A 14,674-nucleotide genomic window follows, 5' to 3' on the forward strand; every position below is an offset into this window, starting at 1 on the left:
TTTTAAAAAGATGTGTGGAAACGAATTTGGTCTTAAGTTGGGAAAAGAGCCACTTTATGGTTCAAGAAGGGACGGTTTTGGGACATGTCATGTAAGGCCCCGAGCCCCGGGAACCCCACAGTTGGTAATCATAGAAAACACTTGTAAAAATATTTAAACTTAAAAATGATTCATTTCATTAAAATAAGCAATTCAGAGTATAATTCAGTGGAAAACATAAATAATAAAATAAATTCCCAAAACCCGGGAATTTTGCCCAAAATCAACATAGTTATCTTTAAATAAAAACTTTTAAAAATAAATGTTTAATAGTAAAACTTCAATTCCCGTATGCCCTTCACCGTCCAAGTAGCTTCGTGCACGTCCAAGCGATAAGGCATCCTCTTCCTAACCTGAAACTCACACTAACGTGCACACAAAGTCAGCTTGAGCTGAGTGAGTTCAAGTTTTAAGTAAACAATATCATTAAATAATAGTTATGATAGTCATACCAAAAGTTTTAAAACGTAAAAGGGTGCATCCATCAAATCATCATTACCGAAAACTAAACATCCTCATACATACATATACAAAATGTATATGTAAACATCCTTTCAAATACATCTCTATATATATCACAGTATATATATATAACATCCACGTATAACATCAGGGTCGAGCAAACGTACAACCCAAACACGTAACATCACTGCATGCAAACACAAAGTAGGCATACACAACATCAGTAGTCGAAACGACTACAACATCGCCAGATATAGGCCAGGCAATAATGTATATACATATATATATATTTAACATCCCAAGGCCCACCATATGCTAGCAAGCCTATATAAATTCGTTTAAAACATTTCATCATGTAAGAATACACTTAGGTGTGCATGCTAGCCTAAAAGTAAAAAGAGTAAAAAGGGCATCATGAACTCACCCGAAATCAATCGAACACCTGCAACGAGCTAGGAAATTCCTAAGTGCACGATCACAGGCAAGGGCCTATAAAATTATACACAACACGTTACTAGACTAGACCGTAAGAACACTCTTGCCTAAAGGGCCGTTCAAGCCCAACACTTTGACCCAAGGCCCAACACTTGGCCCAAGGCCCAACCCTTAGCCTAAGGCCCAACACTTGGCCCAAGGCCCAACAACTTGGACCAAGGCCCAACACTTGGCCCGAGGCCCAACCACTTGGCCCAAGGCCCAAGGACAATCAAATCGGGTCGAATGCACGTGTAATAAACCTTAAAACCATTTATTAACGAATCAGCCCCGAATAGACCAAATTCCATTTTAAATCTTTTCATTCATCAAGATTATGTCACCCGAGTTGATAGGGTTGACGGTTCCTTTTAACAACTCTTACTTTAACGTTTAAACGAAAATTTGCGCACCGCCGACTCGATTGACGAAGAACTAACCATAACAGCCCTGAGCATCAAAATAATAATTTTTCCACAGCCCTTAAACCCCCCCTAGGGCTGTACAAACTGATTTGGTCAGTCACCCGATCAATTAACGCATCAAACTCAACAATTTGCAATTCTACACCCGATAAACCCTAGTTTTCGAACTAAAATCGACTGACTGACCTAAACACCTCCAATGACCACGAAATTTTAATATGATGTAAATGCCATACTTGGGGATCTTTCTACACCAAAAACTCTAATTTTTATCCACGGGAAGTGGGTCAATTACACCTTGGCCGAAAATCTGTCCAACGAAAAGTTTCAGCAAAATTGAGCATCAAAAAGAATAGGGGTGAACAAAAAGAGTGTTGGGGTTTGTAGTACATACCTTGAACTACTTCTAGGAGCTTGGAATCGATCAAAAAGTCGAAGCAAGGAAGGGAAGGGGTGGCTAGACCTGGCCGATCGCAAACAGCAGCTAGGGTTTTTTTTTCTTTTTTTTTGTTTATGATATATTACAAATATGTTTCATCCAAGTCCCTCAAATTTGCAAGATTTGGCGACTTGTAAGGAAGGTTAAGTGTTTTTAACGTAGCGGGGATGACGTAAAGGCTCCCGAGAAACGTCGGTTAAGTCCCGGGAGTTATACATACTCTACAATCTTTAATTATTGAAACCGTAATTAACGGGCGTTACATGTCATCTCAAGTAGGGGATTGAGGTTGACAGGGCGAAAATCCAAGTCATATTTAATTTACCACCGCCTAATAATATAAAAGGGATAAGGGCATTTTTGGGTCATGCCGGTTTTTACCGACGGTTCATTAAGAATTTTAGTGTCATATCTAAACCGTTGTATAATCTGTTATTAAAAGATGTGCCATTTGTTTTTAACGAAGAGTGTCTTAATGTATTTGATGGCCTAAAAAACAAATTGGTTGAAGCCCCGATATTGTTGTCACCTGATTGGTCACTCCCATTTGAGATTATGTGTGACGCAAGTGACTACGCGGTCGGGGCCGTGTTGGGTTAATGGGTGGATAAGAGGCCCGTTGCCATATACTACGCAAGCAAAACCCTTTCCGATGCTCAAATTAATTACACCACTGCGGAAAAGGAGTTGCTCGTGGTAGTATATGCACTTGATAAGTTTCGATCTTATATTTGAGGGAGCAAGGTTATTGTTTTTTCAGATCATAGCGCAGTCAAGTATTTAATGGAGAAGAAGGAAGCGAAGCCACGCTTGATCAGGTGGATTTTACTGCTCCAAGAGTTTGATGTGGAGATCCGCAACAAGAAGGAAGCGAACGTGGTGGCGGATCATTTATCGAGACTTGTGGGACAAAAAGAAGAGGAGAAAGACGAGAGGGCCATCAATGAGTCTTTCCCGGATGAGCAATTATTTCTGTTTCAACTTTGTCATGGTATGCTGACATTATTAATTTTCTTGTTGCAGATACAATTCCGGAGTTTTGGCCAAAGAAGAAGAAGCAACATTTCCTCTCGCAGGTGAAGCACTATGCATGGGAAGATCCAAATTTGTTCAAAGTTGGAGCGGATCAAGTAATGAGGCGATGCATACAAGAGGAGGAGATGCGGAGTGTTTTGTATCATGCCCACTCTTCACCTTGTGGAGACCATTTCAGTGGCCAGAAGACAGGACATCGAGTGCTTGCATGCGGATTCTATTGGCCTACCATATTCAAGGATTCCGCAACGTTTGTCAAATATTGTGTTGGATGTCAACAGATGGGGGTAATTTCAAAGAAGGACGAGATGCCCACTCAACCAATCCTCGTTGTCGACATCTTTGATGTTTGGGGGATAGATTTCAAGGGCCCGTTTCCTAATTCTTTTGGTAATCTTTATATCTTAGTGGCAGACTATTATGTGTCTAAATGGGTAGAAGCAATCGCCACCAAGACGAATGACCATACTGTTGTTTGTAAGTTTGTCCAGTTTAATATTTTTTCACGTTTTGGTGTCCCCCGCGTTATCATTAGCGATGGGGGTTCGCATTTCAAAAACTTTAATTTCGGCAAACTACTTAAACGGTATGGCGTAAACCACCGCATTGCCACTCCATATCACCCTCAAACGAGTGGGCAAGTGGAGGTTTCTAACAGGCAAATCAAAGAGATTTTACAAAAAACGGTAAGGCCTGATTGGAAGGATTGGTCAAATAAACTAAATGACGCTTATGGGCTTACCGGACCACTTATAAAACGCCTATTGGAACCACCCCTTATCGGTTGGTTGACGGAAAATGTTGTCATTTACCTGTCGAGCTAGCCCATCGTGCGCTATGGTCGGTTAAGAATATTAATCTAGACTATGAGTGTGCAGGTAAACAAAGGAAGTTGAACATATGCGAGTTGGAAGAATTGAGAGATGAAGCTTATGAATGTGCATCCGCATTAAAGACAAGATGAAGAGAGTTCACGATGCTAAGCTAATAAGAAGGACGTTCGAGGAGGGGCAACGAGTGTGGTTGTATAACTTGAGATTGAAGCTTTTCCCGGGCAAATTGAAGAGCAAGTGGACGGGACCTTATCAAGTCAAGAGAGTTAGAAAGTTTGGAGAGGTTGATATTGAAGATTTTGATGATCATCTGAGGCAAGTGGTGAACGGTCATCGGTTGAAGCCTTACTTGGAGGATGCGGATTTGAACAAAGAGATACACGAGTCGGAAGTGTGCTTTTTGGCGGACGAACCGACGTACTCGATTGATTAAGGAACCAAGGAATGTCGAGCTGTAGACATTCAATTCAGCGCTAACAGGGAGGCAACCCGGCATTTGTAAGTTTTATTTTTGTATATTGAGTCTAGATAGCTAATAGTTTTCCTCAAATCGTGCAGTGCAGAGTAAGGATCGAGTGTGGGGAAACAACACGATGATTAGCGTTGGAAAGGAATTGGCAAGCACATGCGTCGCTAGAAGGAGCCCCAGGTACGTAAGTGATTGGTATGTAGCGACCGAGGCGGGTGGCGGAGGAAATCAGCTCAAATAGCACTTTTATTTTTCAAGCTGAAAATAACTAAAAATTGTTTCTGTAAAAATGCATCTTCGCGTATCGCAAAAATGCTATGCCTTGCATCTTCGCGTATCGCGAAGATGCTAAAAAGTCAAACTGCCAGTCATAGTAAAAGTCAAAAAGTCAATGGTCAAACTTGCATCTTGGCGATACGCGAAGATGCACGGATTTGACGAAAAAAATATAAAAAACCAGATTTCCCTATCACTTTCACCATTCATCTTTTATCTTAACCCTATCCACACATTTAATTCCGGCCGCCACCACCCTTGTCACCGCCGTCACCACCGTCACTTTCATTGTCTTTTCTCATCGAATACATTTAGCCCGATTGAAAGGTATGTGTCTAATTTCGTATGCAATTGGTTTATTTCGGGCTTGAATTAGGCACTTCAAATTGTCTATGGGTATGGAATGCATGATTAGTGGGTTGATGTTTGGTTGGGATTCGCGGGTTTTGTTGAAGTTTACGGGTAGTTGATGACGTTTTTCCAGGTGGGTTTACCGGATTGAATGAAGTTTGGCCGGAATTTTATAAGCTTATTCATGTTTTGAGATTTTTAGGGATGTGTTTTTGAAAAATGGGTCACCGGAATATTTTCCGGCGAGTTTTCGAGTCAAAGTTTGGAAAAGTTTATTAACAGTTTGTGATTTTGGGTCTGTATTGTGATAAGTTGTCGGTGAGGTTATGTGTTCTTAGAAAAAGGAAAATTTTTCTAGCACTTTGGTTAGTAAGAACTTTTGAAACCTTAATAAGTTATGTCGGTTTGTGAAAACGAGTGAATTGGAGGTGTTCGTTGGTTTGTTTGATTTGGATTTTTCTTTGAAAGTGGTTTGAGGAGTGTGTCCATTTTAAGTTTTTAAAAATTTTATTAAAAAAATCTTAAAATTCAAAAATAATTGTTATTATGATTTAGATTATTGGAGGCAACCACGACCGAAATGCTATACGGTTGTCGCCCGGACTTACTTGGTATATTTATTTGCAGATATCGAGGAAACGGTCAAAACAACAACAGATGTTTGACAATACTTCTCAGTAGAACACATGCGCACCGATTAGATACGCTGTTCCCGAGATCGAGGTTTTTGGGGCCGCGGTCGAGGATACTGATACGAGGTTGAAGACTCGCACAAAAATAAAACAATTACAATTAACTAGATAGCAGCAAATGGATGTCGAACACGAGGAGTTTGTGGAATATGTTTTAATAGAGTAGCTCAACAATTAGCTATTATAAATGTAAATGAGAGAAAAATAATTCTCAAGTTGGTTTTGATTTGATTTTATAAACTAAATAAACTAAACGAAGGGTGTAAACAATTGATTAAATGAGCATTCCTCTTGGAGTTCGGTTATTACGCAACTCTTTTGTTTAAGTTCAATAGATAAATCATAATATCTTGATTTCGTGTAAGTGTAATTGTTTGTGATTAATCAAGAACTAAGTACTCGGATTCCTAGAACGCGAGGTCGTTACTTGGTAATCAATCAATATAATCTTAACACTAATTTCTTTTACTAAATCTCAATTGTCAACAACACCAAGAACGTATAGAACAAAACTAGGTTAAACGATATGACAAATTACAAACAATCAAACAAACAACGTGATTATATTAATCTAAACGAGTCGATAATCAATCCAAGTGCAAGAACAATAAACAAAAAGAGTATTGCAATAACCTCACAACCAAGAGAAATACTAGAAGTTTTAGCCATACATAATTGAAACCATCATACCAAGTTTAATCCGAAGTAATCCAAGATTATGATGTTAATCTTTAATTAGAAACACCCAAAATATTGTTCCAAGGCATCAAAATCACCCACACCAATTGTCTAGTTTGGAACATCCAAGAATGGAACCCAAAAGTCCTTTAAAACCCATTTTTCGAGTTGTAACCGACATTAAAATGCTGAGGCTAAAGTAAGCTACGATGGCTACCATAAGCTACAATAGCCCTGAAGTTCTTATGGTGGAAAGTGTCTGTTTACGGTGGCTTTTTACGGCAGACCCCTAGCGTAGCTTACGGTGGCTACCGTAAGCTACGGTAGACCCAGTTAAAAATTCCATTTTTCTTTATCAATTCTTGGTTGTTGACTTCCCGCATTGACTCTCTTGTTCCTTTTCATCTGAACACACTCAAGCAACCTTTTCTCCTCATTTGTATCTGCGTTAACACAACATAGTGTAGTAATCCAAATCCTTGAATTTATACATAAACGCACACGTTTTAACTCGAATTACGACACTTAAGGGTGGCTCTACAATCCACCCGTCACATCCCCACACTTATCATTTGCTTGCCCTCAAGCAAACTATCATGCAACACATACACCTCGATCGATGGTTCACCAATTATCATCATTAATGCTAGTAAGGTCTAGGGTCATACCCAATTCTCAAGGCTGACACTTTCAAGATTGACAACCCGCCAAACAATTTAATGACACATTTAAAAACAACGAAACCGCCCAAACAAGTGTACTTTGTTTCTGGTTAAGGCACACATGATCACACCCCTTGTGTATATATATATATATATATATATATATCCCCTCGGTTTAATATATGGACCAACAAAAAGTGTGCTGGTATCTCTCTACCCTCTATACCGAGTATGAACACAATGTAATAAGCTTGTGAGCTAGTCATATCTCCACCCATTAACCACCGGTTACAAAAAAAATAGGACTAAGGGTTTTGCTGTGGCTTAGGTTCAGGTAAGGAATATGATTTATTTAGTGACTTATGGTGGATGAAACCCAATTTATTCAAACAATCCCAAACTACTGACTAACTGTTATTTACAACCAATACTGTTATTTACAACCAATACTGACTTCAAGCATTAACTCTTTTTGAATTTTTTTGATTTTTCAACTTTTTTTTTCTCTCTTTTTTTTTCTTAAGATTACTGACATCAATATATAGAAACAACTGACCTGATGCATATGTACATTATGTACTATGCTCAAGAACTGACAATATACAATTCTAATATATCGAATTTCATCCATAGGGTTTAAAACAAAAGGCCAAAGCTAACACGGCTTGTAATGTGAGTTTAAAAATGAAAAGGAAAAGACACAAATTTGGTTCCTAAGGGATAATGTAGGGTAGGGAGTCCTTTTTTTTTAATGTAAAGGCTATTATTATATGTTGGTTTCTAGAGTCCTATTTCTTCATACAGGTGGTGGTATTAAGATCTTGACATTTTTTCAATCAATCAATCATGCCCAGTAAAATCCCACCGACAGCAAAGCTATAAGTAGGGTCTGGGGAGGGTGGGATGTAGGCACACCGTACCTCCATCCAAAGGAATGAAGAGGTGGCTTCCAGAGAGACCCTCGGCTCTAAGTACATGTGTATGAAGCAAAATAAAGGAAATCAAAGTTTAACAGTTATATACAAACTACTACTAATTATAATAATATTAATAATAAGATCACAGTTTAACAGCTATATAAAAGCTAATAATAATAATAATAATATATGTAAGGGAAATACCATTATGGTATGCGACCTAAATAAGTTAAGTCTAAGCCCTAAGGTATTCAATTCTCTCTAAAAATCCTTAACTTTAATTCTACTTCTCCACGAATTCCTATCCTCAACCATGTCCTCGGAGAGGTTTAGGTCTATCAAATCATGCCTAATCCTCTCATCCCAAGTCAATTTCGGTCGTCCTCTACCCCTCCTCCCCTCTATAGTAATGTTTTCTACGGATCTAACAGGATTCGTCGTCTGTCTTCTCTTTACATGTCCAAACCATCTCAATCTCCACTCTCTTATCTTGTCTGCTATGTTCGCCACCCCTAATCTCTCGCGAAACACAACGTTTCTTATTCGGTCTAGCCTTGTGTGCCCACACATCCAACGTAGCATTCTCATTTCTGCTACCTCCATCTTCCGCACTTGTGCCTTCTTGATGGCCCAACACTCTGTTCCATATAGCATTGCAGGTCTAACTGCCACCCTATAAAATTTTCCCTTTAGTTTAGTCGGGAAACTCTTGTCGCACAATATACCTGTGGCTGCTTTCCATCTACACCATCCTACCTGAACTCGGTGGGTCACATCACTGTCTAATTCCCCATCGCTCTGTACAAATGATCCTAAATACTTGAACTTCGTTACCTGCGGGACCACCTGCCCTTCAATTGTGATCTGTGCGTCTTCATTGTCGTTTATCCCACCAAAATCACAGTGGAGGTACTCCGTCTTAGATCGGCTAATCTTTAAACCTTTTGTCTCTAAGGTTGTTCGCCACTCCTCAAGCCTCATGTTTAGATCTTGTTTTTTCTCAGCAAGTAACACAATATCGTCTGCGAACATCATGCACCATGGGAGAGTCCCCTGAATCGACTTTGACAACTCATCCAAGACTACTGCAAAAAGAAACGGGCTCAACGCTGACCCCTGGTGAAGACCTACCTCTACAGAAAAGAAATCAGTATTCCCCACTGGCGCACGGACACTTGTTTCACTCCTGGTATACATATCCATAATTATCTCTATGTATTTCCTGGGCACTCTTCTACCCTCCAAGCACTCCCAGAGCACCTGTCGTGGCACACTGTCGTAGGCCTTTTCTAGGTCAATAAACACTATATGTAGATCACGCTTCTTCTCCCTATACTTTTCCATTAATCTTCTTAGAAGGTGTATTGCCTCTGTGGTGGAACGCCCCGGCATGAAGCCAAATTGGTTGACCGTAACCTGAGTTTCTCGTCTAAGTCTACCCTCAATCACTCTTTCCCATAGCTTCATAGTATGACTTAGTAGTTTGATTCCTCGGTAGTTACCACAACATTGGGCGTCTCCTTTGTTCTTATAGATAGGAACTACAACGCTGCTCCTCCACTGGTCTGGCATCTTACCTGATTTGAGAATACTATTAAGATCTTGACATGCATATGACAAACAAGCTCTAGATATCATGAACATACTAGTTACACTCTTTATTGCACTCATATGACATGCGTGTGTGTGTGTATATATATATATTATATGTGTATTATATATAAGGCAAATTTCACACATGCACGGAAGGAAATAGGCTGCCGATATGAAACATGTGTACCCGTCCCCATGACTCGTTATCCCCATCTAAACGGTCCATTTTTATTTTCCCGTTTGAAAAATATTTGATGAGAATACTTTCGAGAAGCTTAAAAACTGACCATGACCAAAGATCTTTTACTTGGCATTAATAACAGTAATTGGCAATTTTCAATTCCGGCTTTTGCGCACATTCAAGCTACTATAAGGCAATAAAAATTTTCAATTTTCCCCCAATCCCCACACTTGAGGTTAAACATTGTCCTCAATGTTAAAAATTTAGCTTTTTAAAAGGACATTAGCGAGGACGGGGTTAAAATTTACTGATTATTAATTTTAAAATCGGGTCTTATGTGATGGTCTAACAAACTATACAATAATACAGTTACACTTTTAACACATAAACTAGAATGACAAAACAAAGCATGAAACAATATCACCTGATATTTAGAAGTGCAGTTCCATTGCTGGCTTGGGATGATCCGTCTTCTCAAAGACTTGAATTAAACTACAAATCTTAAAAATGTGTAGAAGCAAGCTTCTCACAAATATTATACCTTAGCTCCTTTAAGAATTTTGCAAATTTCTTTTGTTCAATTAAAATAATAATAATAAAAATAAATTACCAAGCCAAATATTTAGTTTCATATTGAGTTTTGTTAAACAAGTACACATATTAAAATACCTAACTCACTTTCGTAGGAATCACGATTGCATTTAGCATATGCAACAAGCCCTTTAAACCCCCCAGTAGCCCGGGTGGACGAGTATGGTCTCGTGAAGGTTTATAGTAAACTACACCCACAAAGTTTTAAATACAACATAATATACACGTACCTAAATACAAGGTCGGGTTGCCTCCCGGTTAGCGCTAAATTTTTGTTAAGGTCTTCAGCCAGACCATACCTGATGTGCCGTTCATGGTTGTCTCGTGGGGTGCTTGCCTCCTTCCGCTCCTAAAATTGTTCCTTTCTCATTATTAGTTTTTTCCCAGACCAGATCATAAAATTTACAAGTTTCTCTGCAATAATCATACTCCAACAATTTCTTGGCCTTTTTTCTTCTTCTCCTTCTTGACTTCTTCTTTACTTTCTCTTCCTTTAACCTGCCAATCATAAAACATTCTTTCTTGTCTGTTTGATTCTCCTTCTCAAGAGATCCACAATTGTCAGTTTTATGATTAGATAAATTAGAAAACACCTTTAAACTCATTTTCCTTTCCCCAAACCTCATTCTGACCGTTCCCTCAGCACAATTAATAATAGCCTTTGTTGTAGCTAAGAACGGTCTACCTAGAATAACAGTCGGTTGTGTATGTTTTACGCAATCAAGCACAAGGAAATCCACGGGATAATAGAATTCGTCAACTTTTACAATCACATCCTTTACATTCCCCCTAGGACACGTAGGAGTTTAATCAACCAACACCACTGTGGTTTTAACTTTTTGTAGTGGCCCAAACTCATACTGATCATACAAACTCCACAGTAAAATACTCACACAAGCTCCAAGATCCAACAAAGCACCATCTAATTTAATATCACCTATTTGTATTGAATAATAGGTGTTCCTGGATCTTGAAGTTTTGGGGGAAGGGTACCCATCAAAACGACGTTCACACTAGCAGTTAAATCAAGTTGTTTAGGAAACTTGTGACGTCGTTTGTGGGTACTTAACTCTTCTAAACACTCAACATGATCAGGACTCTCTTTAATTTGTTCAAGCAACGGTTTATTTATTTTTACTTTTTCAAAACTCTCCTACCTTTCACCCTTAGGCGGTTCCCGTTTACTTAAATTTTTCGGTGCAAGTAAAGCTAATGGAAATGAAATTTCACATTCAAATTACTACTTTCAGCAAAATTGTTATTTAAATTGTTTTTAGATTTTGTAAAGCTTTTCATTTCCTGATCATGTTCACCCTCTCACTGAGACTCAGTTTTATCATTCACCACACCCTCAACACATTGTGGTGTTGGATCAACTTGAACACTAGAAATTCCAAAATTAGGTAAAATACTTACCGCATTGATATGCACGTTGTTCCCCTTATTTAAGCTCGAACTGTTTTTCTTCAAATTCTCAACATCGGTTGCAAGTTGACCGATTTGAGTGGTCAACTATTGAATGGCTTTGTCACGGACTTCATCCTTTTGAATGCGTACTTCATCAAGTTGATTTCTCCTTTGCATGTCTTATTGCATCATCCTAAGCATATCCATGACTTCAATCCCACTTGAATAACTTTGACCCGAAGACCATTTTGATTACCACTCGATTGCTGAAATTGACCTTGATTTCCTTGGTTATTCCCTTGATTATTCCCACTTTGAGCATTTCCTTGATTAAAGTATTGTTGACGAGGAAGAAAGTGGGTTTGAGAAGTCCCTTGGAAATTAGGATTGAGTTAAGTTGATTAATTTCCATAACGGAAATTTGGATGATTCCTCAGCCCGAGGTGGTAAGTGTTTGAATTCATATTATAATTTTGACCACCTCCCCCTTGACCTTGAAGTGCATTCACCTCCTCCACTTGTGCTTGTCCCACCGTACACACACGCCACATGACCCAACTCGTTGCAATTTGTACAAACATCAATTCTTCGATTAGTGGTTTGTACCCCTGCATCTTCTACGGCATGGACTTGCGGTCTTCCAATTGCCGGTCTTGCTCTTCTTGTGGTTTGAGCCATTCTCTTTGATGTGACCGACATTTGCTCCAAGAATGCCCAATCATCTTGTTCATAATTGGTACCGAATGTACCATTTTTGATTGACATTAAATCCCTCCATCTTCCGCATTCAGCCCTTCATGAAACGCATTTAACAACTCCCAAAGAGCTATACCATGGTGAGGACAATTCTTGATCAACATATTAAACCTCTCAAATGCTTCATAAAACATCTCACCCGATTGTTGTTAGAAACTTCTCAAACTTCGTCTTCCATCATTAGTCTTTTGGGCCGTGTAAAACTCTTCCAAAAATCTTTGTTGCATCTCGGCCAAGTATAAATTGATGCAGAAAGCAATGTGTAAAACCATCTCTTTGCCTTATATTCTAACGAAAATTGGAATAAAACCAATTTAACTTCATTCGGTGTAAAATCTTGACCCCCGATCGTGTTACAAATAGAATCATATGCCTCCAAATGAAAATAAGGTTCTTCCGTTGCTAGACCCTTATACTTTGGTAAATTTTGGAGTGCATTGGTTCTAACCTCAAACGTTCTTCCATTTTGATTTTGAGGAATAACCACTGGAGATGGGTTATTAGTGATGACCGGTCGAAAGTGAGCTTCAATTCCTCTAACCATTTCTCTTGCATGCCGTCTTGGTACCCCCATTAGCACTCTCGGTTGGCCCATTTTCTTATACACGGGCCTTTGTTGCACATGTTGTTGAAATTATGATTAGGGATTTAGTTGTTGAAACTGAGGTTGTTGATATTGGGGTTGTTGAGGAATTTGCTACGATGGTTGGGTTGTTGAAATTGTTCTTGATTAAATTGATTCCCACCCCATTGTTGCAAATTCTGTTGCTGTTGTTGTTTGTATGCATACCCAAATTGCCCTTGAATCCTTAATTGATTCCCATAAACTCCACTCGAATATCCCTCTTCATACTCTGTGTACCCTTCATTATTATCACCAAAACGTGGCCCACCAAAGAATGCTGGCCCGTCCTAAAACTCGATGAGGTATGAATTATGGGTGGGTCATACGGAACTGTATATGACTGATTATAAAGTGGCTTTTGTTGAGATTGGAAAGATGATTGTTGTAGTGAGTTTGATGATTGTCCTTGAGTAGGCATGAAGTTGGTCAAGGGTGGAAGGTTAACTGGTGGTTGAAAGCTAAACACTGTTGAGGTGGTTATACTTGTGGAGCTTGTAGTGGTAATGGGTTCACTGGATGGTGGGTTTTGTGAATTGATGGGTGGTGGCATTGGCGGTACATTTTGTTCCGAAGCCATGATTGTGGCATTATGTTGGTACATGATGTCAGTAGTTCAGTGTCTAGTGTCTGTAATCGAGTTAGTTGGATTTGTATTAAGGTTTTAGCGAAGTTGTCTCACAAGTTCGCTTATATAGGCGAACTTGTGGAATAAGCGAAGTTAGTGACAACTTCGCCTAAACATGTTAGGCGAAGTTGTCGTCTGATATAAACGTATAGCTGCGGCTAGGTTTTGTATCGAAAGCTTACGAGTTGTTCAGTTTTCGTGTAATCGGTGATTTGATATCACGTGTTTCTAGTTGCAATACAACTTGCTCTTTGTTGATTGTAACGTGTGTTTGATTGTGTTTAACGTTTATCGTCTTCTACGCCCGTATCGTCTTACGTAGGGATTCCGCACCTACGTAGAACGAGATATTCCGTGTAGATCCGGCTGGGAACCTACACATTAGTTGTTCGACTTTGTGTGCTTGGCGACCCAACAATCTTGTTCTCCCTTTGAAGAATCCGATTCTGACGAAAAATTCCCTCAATTTCAGGATCAAACGCTAACGGTGATGAAGACCGCAAGCGTCGTGTATGCATATACCAGTAAATACCTGCACACTAGCACAACCTGTATAAAACTGACAATAACAATTAAACAAAAACTACAAAAATAACACACATTGCGCACTACTCCCCGGCAACGGCGCCAAAATTTTGACACAAGGTCGAAGACTCGCATAAAAATAAACCAATTACAATTAACTAGATAGCAGTAAATGGATGTTGAACACGAGGAGTTTGTGGAATATGTGTTAAAGAGTAACTCAACAATTATCTATTATAAATGTAAATGACAGAAAAATAATTCTCAAGTTGGTTTTGATTTGATTTTATAAACTAAATAAACTAAACGAAGGTTGTAAACAATTGATTAAATGAGCATTCCTCTTGGAGTTTGGTTATTACGCAACTCTTTTGTTTAAGTTCAATAGATAAATCATAATATCTTGATTTCGTGTAAGTGTAATTGTTTGTGATTAATCAAAAACTAAGTACTCGGATTCCTAGAACGCGAGGTCGTTACTTGGTAATCAATCAATATAATCTTAACACTAATTTCTTTTACTAAATCTCAATTGTCAACAACACCAAGAACGTATAGAACGAAACTAGGTTAAACGATATGACAAATTACAAACAATCAAACAAACAACATGATTATA

The 14,674-nt window shown here is 38.8% G+C and overlaps 1 pseudogene; it reads left to right on the forward strand.

Moving 5' to 3' along the window:
* The first annotated feature begins 12,352 nt into the window (after positions 1-12,352).
* LOC143556519 (small nucleolar RNA R71) lies at positions 12,353-12,453 on the forward strand (annotated as a pseudogene).
* The last annotated feature ends 2,221 nt before the right edge of the window (positions 12,454-14,674 follow it).

This window comes from Bidens hawaiensis, unplaced genomic scaffold, assembly GCF_021521415.1.
Source record: "Bidens hawaiensis isolate Kalapana, Puna unplaced genomic scaffold, B.hawaiensis_p1.1 tig00000055_1, whole genome shotgun sequence".
Lineage (NCBI taxonomy): Eukaryota > Viridiplantae > Streptophyta > Magnoliopsida > Asterales > Asteraceae > Bidens > Bidens hawaiensis.